Below are 8,224 nucleotides of genomic sequence, written 5' to 3' on the forward strand. Positions count from 1 at the left end.
AGGGAGATTATTGTCATGGGGTTTTGTGCCATCTTCCTTTAGGAGTTGATTTACACGTGTTTTCCTTCTTATCTTACAGGAGCCCCTTTACTTCTTCTTTTAGATTTGGTTTTGAGTGTATGAAGTTCCTGAGCTTGTGTTTATCTAAAAAGTGGTATATCGTTCCCATCGAATTTGAGTTAGAGTTTAGCTGGATAGAGTATTCTCGGTGAGGCGTTCATTTATTTGAATTTTTTCACTATATACAACCATTGCCTTCGGGCTTGGAGTGTTTCCACTGATAGGTCAGCTGTGAATATAAGGGGTGCTCCTTTGTATGTAATTTCCTTCTTTGACCTTGCTGCTTGTAATATTGTGTCTCTGTCCACAGCATCCATCGTCTTACTATGATATGCTTGGAGTGTTTTTTCTGGGGTCTCCTTTAGCTGGTACCATTCTGGCTCCTTGGAATTGGATGTCTGCTTTCCTTAACTCTGGGAACTTTTCAGCAATGGTTTCTTTTACTCTAGCTTTTTCATTGGGGTTGTTTCCCTGTCCTTCTGGTACTCCAATGATTCTAATGTTCTTCCTCTTGGCGTCATCCCCTTGGTCTCTGATTCTCCTTAGAGCCATTTTGAGGTCTTTTCCTATTGCTTGTTCTTCCCAGTGGGAGTTATGTTGTTCATCTTCAAGCTCGCTGATCCTCTCTTCAGCTGCACTTATCCTATTGCTAAGGGCACTTACTGAGTTTTTAATTTCATCCACTGAATTCTTTATTTGTGACTCTTCTTTTTGTAGCTTTTTAAAATTCTGTTCGCTTTTTTTCCTGTATTTTCTTGACTCTCTGTTCTATTGTTTCTTTCATTTCTTATTTTAGTCATTGGATATCTCTTCCATTGATTCTTTGAGTAGATCCTTGAACACCCTCTGCATTTTATCCTGGAATTCTTTATCAATGAGAGCGCAATTGTGGACAACCTCGATTGAGGATGTTTCTTTTCTTCATATTCTCCTTGTGGTGGAGATTTGCGCTTTGGAGGAGGTACTTTTTAATTTTGAGCTTTTACAGCATATTTCATACAGGTATTTTGTTAGAAATGGAGTAGGCGAGTGGAATGTTGTATTCTAGTAGAGGTGGTCAGAAATTTGTAGTTGGTATTAGGAGACAAAATGAGAGATGAAAGTCCTGAGTGCCCAGATTGGGAAATATAACTGCGGCTGGCCACCCAGGAGAAGGCCACGCCCACTTCTGGGAGGACACACTCCCTATATGGTGGCCATGCCCCTGGCCCATCCCAGGGTCACTCCCACCCAGGATCCTGGAATGTAGGAGGAGCGATGGAAAATCCCATGGAGCTGCCTCAGGTGTCCCCTTCTGGAGGGTGTCCAGTTCTGCAGGAAAACGCGGGGGACTGGGGGTGAGGAGTGGTGAACCTGGCTTGTGCTCCCCCTACCCACCTGGACGGGAGGGGCTGATTAGGTGATGGACAGTCCCAAGGAGCTGCTGCAGGTGTTCCCCGCAGGTGTCCCCCTGTGGAGGGTGTCGAGTTCAGCGGGAAAAGGCACGGGCTCTTGTTTTATTTTTACTTTATGTTCCAATCTTAATGGTATCACCAGCCACTCAGTCAACCTAGCTAAACCCTAAAGTCTCTTCCACTTTCTCCTGCACAAGTCTCTGCTTTCTGACAAAAGGGAGGACCTCAGAATGCTGACATAAATCTAATACCCAGGGCCGCAGGAGATAGTGTAGTGCTTATGGAACTTGTCTCACATGCACTCAATTTGACTCCCAGCACCACATGATTGCCAGAGTATCAAAGGCTGTATAGCCTCAGAGGACCCCAAGCACCATGGCCACGTTTTCTGAGAATTGTCTGTAGGGCCCGCACACCTCCTGAGCATTGCTTTACAGACTCTCCCGGCAACCAAAAAATACGTAATGCCCCAGAAACATGTACTTGTCTTAAATAGGGAGCCTCACTTGAGGTGAGTTTCACAAGGAAATATTGCATGAAAACATAAATCAAAGAGCAGGGGAGACAGTGTAAATCATGTGAGTACAGATCATATATTTGGTGAAATGTGTTAAGATTCAGATGCCCTAGTCTTCGCTCCAGGGATATTCATTCAAAAATGCCCCAATATACTGGAAAAGTTCTAGAAAATTAGATGACTGAAACTCAATTATGAGCAACTTTGTAACTGTGTATCTCTTAGTGATTCTAATCGTTAAAGTAAATTTTAAATATACCCATCAAAGTAACCTTTTTACCACTAAATGGGAAAGATACTTTCTAATACTTATCCTCACCAAAAGCTCAACAGAGTGTGACACTTGCCAGGAAATGTCCTCCCTTGCATTTTTCTCATGATACTTATTAGTACTTAACTCTTCTGTTTCTTCCCTTTTCTCATGCCAAATCTTCGCATCTCCCTTGCAAGCTCCTGAAACATTATCCATTCAACATTGATGCACTTTGCCACTGCTCCTCTTGACGTCTTGTCCACGAACTGATTCTAAAACATAACATAGCTGCAATTACAGTATTCATGCCAAAGACAGTCATTGATATATCTTTGGGTTTAGCTTTCTACAAGCTATTGGCACACAGGTGAGTAACATTTTTTTCCTACAGAGAACACAACAATAGTTATGCTGGGTTTTAAAGTTCCATCAGTATTTTTAATGTTTTATTGAATATCTGTGATATAGACCATTACAAATCTATTCATAATTTGCTTCCAGTCATACAACGATCCAACTTCCATCCTTCCTCTAGTGTACATTTCCCAAAACCAATATTTCTGGTTCCGTAAAACCATCCCCCAACAAACTACCCCCACCCCCAGCCTGTCTCTATGGCAGGATCTTTAATTCTTTCTCTCTGTATCCTATTTATTTTGTGCATTAAGGGTCTCATACAGGTACTAAGAGGTCATCATGTTTGTTGGAATTTAGCATTTTTATCAGGAAGGTAAGGTTGGAGTAGCTTTGAGGTATGGAAATGACTGCTGAGGCTTCCATAAGTACAGGGCAGTGGGTGTGGGATGCCCATCCTGCCCAGAGAAAGCCCGGAAATTTCAGTCACAAAACACACATATCCGAATTTTCAGCTGTAATGTTTCAGTGAGAGCCATCCTGAGACGGTGGAAACCAGAGGAGGGCATGGTGGCGATTTTGTATTGTTGGAGAAAGTGGCTGCACTGGGTTCTGGTTGGGTGGGCACCAAACTAACCTGCCTCCCTCTGATTTACCCTAGTGTCTTCAGCCTTTTGCAGTTCCAAGGTTAACTGTGGCTGTTGATATCTTCCAGATTTGTCTATGGGTCTCTGAAACAAGACCAATGCATTAGCTTGTATAGCTGAGCCAGGGGTGGTTTGTTAACATGGCTCCCACATATCTTTAGGGAGTTTAATTTCTCGAGAAACGTAGTCCTGAGTTGTTGGGAGCCAGCCAGAGGCACAGTGGCCATTTGAGGTTATCGGGAAACATGAAGACACCATCAGACTGTTGATGCACTCACCTGAGGGTACAGGTTGACTTCCTGCAGGCACTGCACAACCAGACTAACAAATATTCATTGAATGAATGAACGAATAATCAACATTTTCAAAATGTGTCTCTTTCTTGCATTTTAGAAGGGTAACTTCTAACAGGAAAATAATCTTCATGGTATAATCAAGACCTACGATTTATTCTTAATATACTTAATAAAAGCTACACATTTTGGAAATTTATACAAAGAAATTATTTTAAATTATCTGTCTTCATAATTTACTTGTAAATTACTAAGATATCACTGTTTCTTCCACCGTTCTTAGCATAGAAATTTACAGACAGAATGCGCTAAGTAAAAATTCATTTTGGCACTTCTCTTCAAAGTAGTACTGGAAGTACTTGGAATAGAAAATAGATAAGAAAAAGATATTAAGGGTTTTTCATATATGAAAGTTAGAAACAATCTCTCACTATTCACAGAAGATATCATACTATATTTAGAGAATACTAAAATCTCTACGAAAAAACTCCTAGAGGCAATCGACTTTTATAGTAAAATTGCAAGCTATAAACTCAATACCCAAAATTCTATGGCTTTTTTTATATGCAAGTAATGAGAGAGAAGAAAGTGACATGAAAAAGCAATCCCATTCACAATCGTGCCTCAGAAAATCAAGAACCTTGGAATCAGCTTAACTAAGGAGGTAAAGGACCTATACAATAGGAAATTAAAAAGGACACGAGGAAATGGAAACATATATACTGCTTATGGAATGGGAGAATTAACATTGCCAAATGGCAATTCTCCAAGAACCAGTGTAAAAATTCAACTTGATCCCTATAAAGATACCCATGACATTCTTCAAAGAAATTGATCAAGCACTCCTGAAATTCACATGGAACAACAAACGCACACGAATAGCTAAAGCAATTCTTGGGGAAAAGACGATGGAGGCATCACCTTCCCCAACCTCAAACTCTACTACAAACGATAATAATGAGAACAGCATGGGACTGAAACAAAGGCTCAGCTGCAGACCAATGGAAAAGGATTGAATATACTGACACACACACTCAAATATATAATCATCTAATCTTTGATAAGGGAGCAAGAAATGTGAAGTGGAGCATGAGAGTCCTCTTTAACAAACTATGCAGAAAAAACTGGACAGCTACATGCAAAAAAAAAAAATGGCTCAGACCTCTACCTAACACCATGCACAAAAGTCAGATAAAAATAGGTCAAAGTCCTCAACATCACACCAGAATCCCTCAGGTACAGCGATGACAAGGTCGGCAAATCCCTCCACGACATTGAAGCAAAAGGTATCTTCAAATATAACACGCCACTTGCCAAGCAACTGGAAACAGAGATAAACAAAGGGAACTATCTTAAATTAAGCAGCTTCTATACCTCAAAAGAAACAGTGACCAGAAACAAAGACTCCACCATGCGGGAAAGATACTCGCAGAAGCCTACCAGGTTCTCTGAGAGTGAGAACTGGACAATCAGAGTTGCTGTCTTCTAAATAAGATCCAGTCTCTGGATGTTGGCTATTGATGGCATTACATGGATCCAGGGGTAGTTCGTGGTTGTAACACTTAATTACTAGAAGATGGGGGATCTGGAAGGAGGGGGCACAGTCTTGATCTGAGCAGCCATGGAGATCTCATCCCCCGGTCCCGCACATTTGGGTTCCTTTTCCAGTTCCTTCATGCATGAGGCTCCTTCAAGCTTGGGAAGAGTGGTCTTAAGCGTACCTATGGCTGGTTGCAGAGGTCTTCAGCTGCCGGGGCTCTGCTCAGTGCGGTGAGGGAATCTCACCACGCCACCTCCAAGGGGCCCCAGTGAGGAAAGCCAGGTGCGAGGTCAGGAGATTGTTGTTTTAGACATATTTGGAATTAATTTTAGATCGAAAAGTACACATCATTGAAAATACTTATGTGCTTAGTGATAAATTACTACACACTTGTTCAATCACGTCAGAGACCCCACTCTGCTCAGAGAACTAGATTTTTGATTACAGATCCGTTTTTCCCATGTGTCATGACTGAGAATCACTATCAGTAGATATGAAACTCACTATACAGAAAGATGCACACAGGTTACTATGAGTCATCTATGTTGTTAATGTGAGTTGGCCATTAAACTTCACTGAGACCCTTTGTTCTGTCCTTTATAGGAGCCACATGATTCTCACCTTCCGTTCAAGTTGAACTTGTAATAAGGTGGAATGAAATCATCAATATGCTTCTCACCTCATTCTTCAGGAGAAAAATCCTACATACATTCAAGGTGGTCAAAGTGCAGACAACACCATCCACCTTTTCCTGGAGATGTATAGGGGACTGAGGTGAGAACAGCAAAAGGCTCTAGTTTAATGGTCTTAATTAAGGTTTCAGGGAACGACATTAAACAACCTCATATACCATCTTCCAAAAGAATTATTTTGTAAAACTGATGCCTAGGGAATGGTAAAAGATAATATGGTAAAAACCATATTTTTCTTTCTGGGACATTAAATTTCTAAATCTATTTATTCATGCTGCTTTGAAATACATTCCTTGATTAGGAATCATTGTCTGCCATAGGAGTGAGGAAGGACAACACTCAAAGTAATAAGAAGAGAAAATATGGAAAAATTAACTCCTACTAAGTTTAACACATTTACTAAAATTGAAATGATAAAATGATGAGCATGGTCCTTGCACAGAGATGATATGCAAACTTGTAAAGCATTCCATATTTTTGTTGCAAGAAGAATGACCAGGTCTACTTTAAGCTAAGAAAATCCCCACAAGTACAAAAATTCTACATAAAGAGAGCACAAGTCCCCATCACAACAATCTCTCTCAATGTCAATAGACTAAATGTGCCAATTCAGAGGCACAGAATAGGAAGATGAATTAGAAAACTGAAACCAACGTTCTGCTGCCTGCAAGAAACACGTCTGAACAATCAAAGCACCCATGGGCTAAAAGTAAAAGAGTGGGAAATAAGTTTTCAAGAAAATATGACCTCCACAAAGCTGGAGTGGCCATACTAGTATCAGACCACATGGACTTCAGGCTAAAGGTTATCAGAGACAGTGAAGGTCATTTCTTAATGATCATGGGATATGTACATCAGAAAGAACTCACCCTCCTCAATGTATATGATCCTAATGACAGACCAGCAAAATACTTAAAAACAACTTCTAATTGACTTATAGAAAAACATTGATAGCAACACAATACTAGAAGGAGATTTCAACACTTCTTTGTCACTTCTCCATAGATCAAACAGACTGAATCTCAGCAAGGAAATCTTTTCTTTAAGGGAAGTAATGAACAACCATTGGCTTAGAAAAGAAATCAAAGAGGAAATAAAAAGTTTCCAGAAACAAATGAGAATGAGGACACGAGCTACCAGAACTTGTGGGACACAGCAAAAGCAGTGTTAAGAGGAAAGATTATAGATCTGCCAGAATTCATCAGGAAGAAAGAAAGGGCCTACATGAATAAATTAGAGCTCAAGATTTTGGAAAATGACCAAGAAAAGTAGTCCAAACTAGGCTGGAGGAAGGAAATAATAAAACTTGTACCAGACATCAATGAGCTAGAATCCCAAAACACAATCCAAAAGACCAATAAAAGCAAAAGCTGGATCTTTCAAGAAAATAAATAAGATCAATAAACCATGAGAAGCCTCTCAATGAAACAAAGAGAAAGAATTCTAATAAATCGAATCAGAAATGCAAAGGGGAGTATCCTAATAGAATGTACAGAAATCCATAGGATCATCAGAGATTATTTTGAGAATCTTTGCAGCACGAAATGAGAGAATCTTGAAAAAATTTGATAAATTATTGGATTCCAATTGCCTCCCAAGGCTGAACCAAGAAGATTTGGAATACTTGAACCTATCACTAACAAGGAAATTGAAATGATGGTCAAAAGTACACCTGCAAACAGAATCCATGGCCCAGATGGATTCAATATTGAACTACTTCAAACCTTTAAAGAGAAACTGCTTCCAACATTTTTAAGATTTTCCAGGAAAGTGAAGAAACAGAAATACTCCCAAATAGTTTTTATGAGGCAAAGATCACCCTAATACTCAAATCGATAGAGATACCACAAAAAAAGAAAATTACAGACCTATTTCCTTGATGAATACAGATACAAAGATTTTCAAGAAAATACCAGCAAAGAGAATCCAGAAACTCAACAAAAGATCACACACTATGACCAAGTAGGTTTATCTTGGGGATGCAAGGATGGCTTAACATTCTCTAGTCAATCAACAGAATACACCATCTCAATAAAATAAAGATAAAATCATATGATTATATCAATAGATGTAGATAAAGCATTTGATAAGATCCAGCACCCATTCCTGATGAAAAACTCTCAACAAAATTGGAGTTGAAAGTACTTTCCTCAATCTAATCAAAGCAAATTACCACAAACCCACAGCAAGCATTATTCTCAAGGGGGAAAATCCAAAGTCTTGGAGCAGAAATCAATGAAATAGAATCCCAGAATACAATCAGGCACAAAACAAGTTACCCACTCTCACCACTCCTATTCAACATAGTACTTAAAGTACTTGCCATATGATTTCGGTAAAAAAAAAAAAGATATCAAGGGCATCCATATAAAAAAGGAAGAACTCAAGCTTTTACTATTTGGAGATGACATGATACTATACTTATAAAATCCCAAAGAATCTACAAAAAAGCTCCTGGGAACAACAGATTTGTT

At 39.4% G+C, this 8,224-nt stretch overlaps 1 pseudogene; it reads left to right on the forward strand.

Moving 5' to 3' along the window:
* The first annotated feature begins 6,135 nt into the window (after window positions 1-6,135).
* On the forward strand, window positions 6,136-6,229 carry LOC130040975 (uncharacterized; annotated as a pseudogene).
* The last annotated feature ends 1,995 nt before the right edge of the window (window positions 6,230-8,224 follow it).

This window comes from Sorex fumeus, unplaced genomic scaffold (assembly GCF_029834395.1).
Source record: "Sorex fumeus unplaced genomic scaffold, SorFum_2.1 ptg000095l, whole genome shotgun sequence".
Lineage (NCBI taxonomy): Eukaryota > Metazoa > Chordata > Mammalia > Eulipotyphla > Soricidae > Sorex > Sorex fumeus.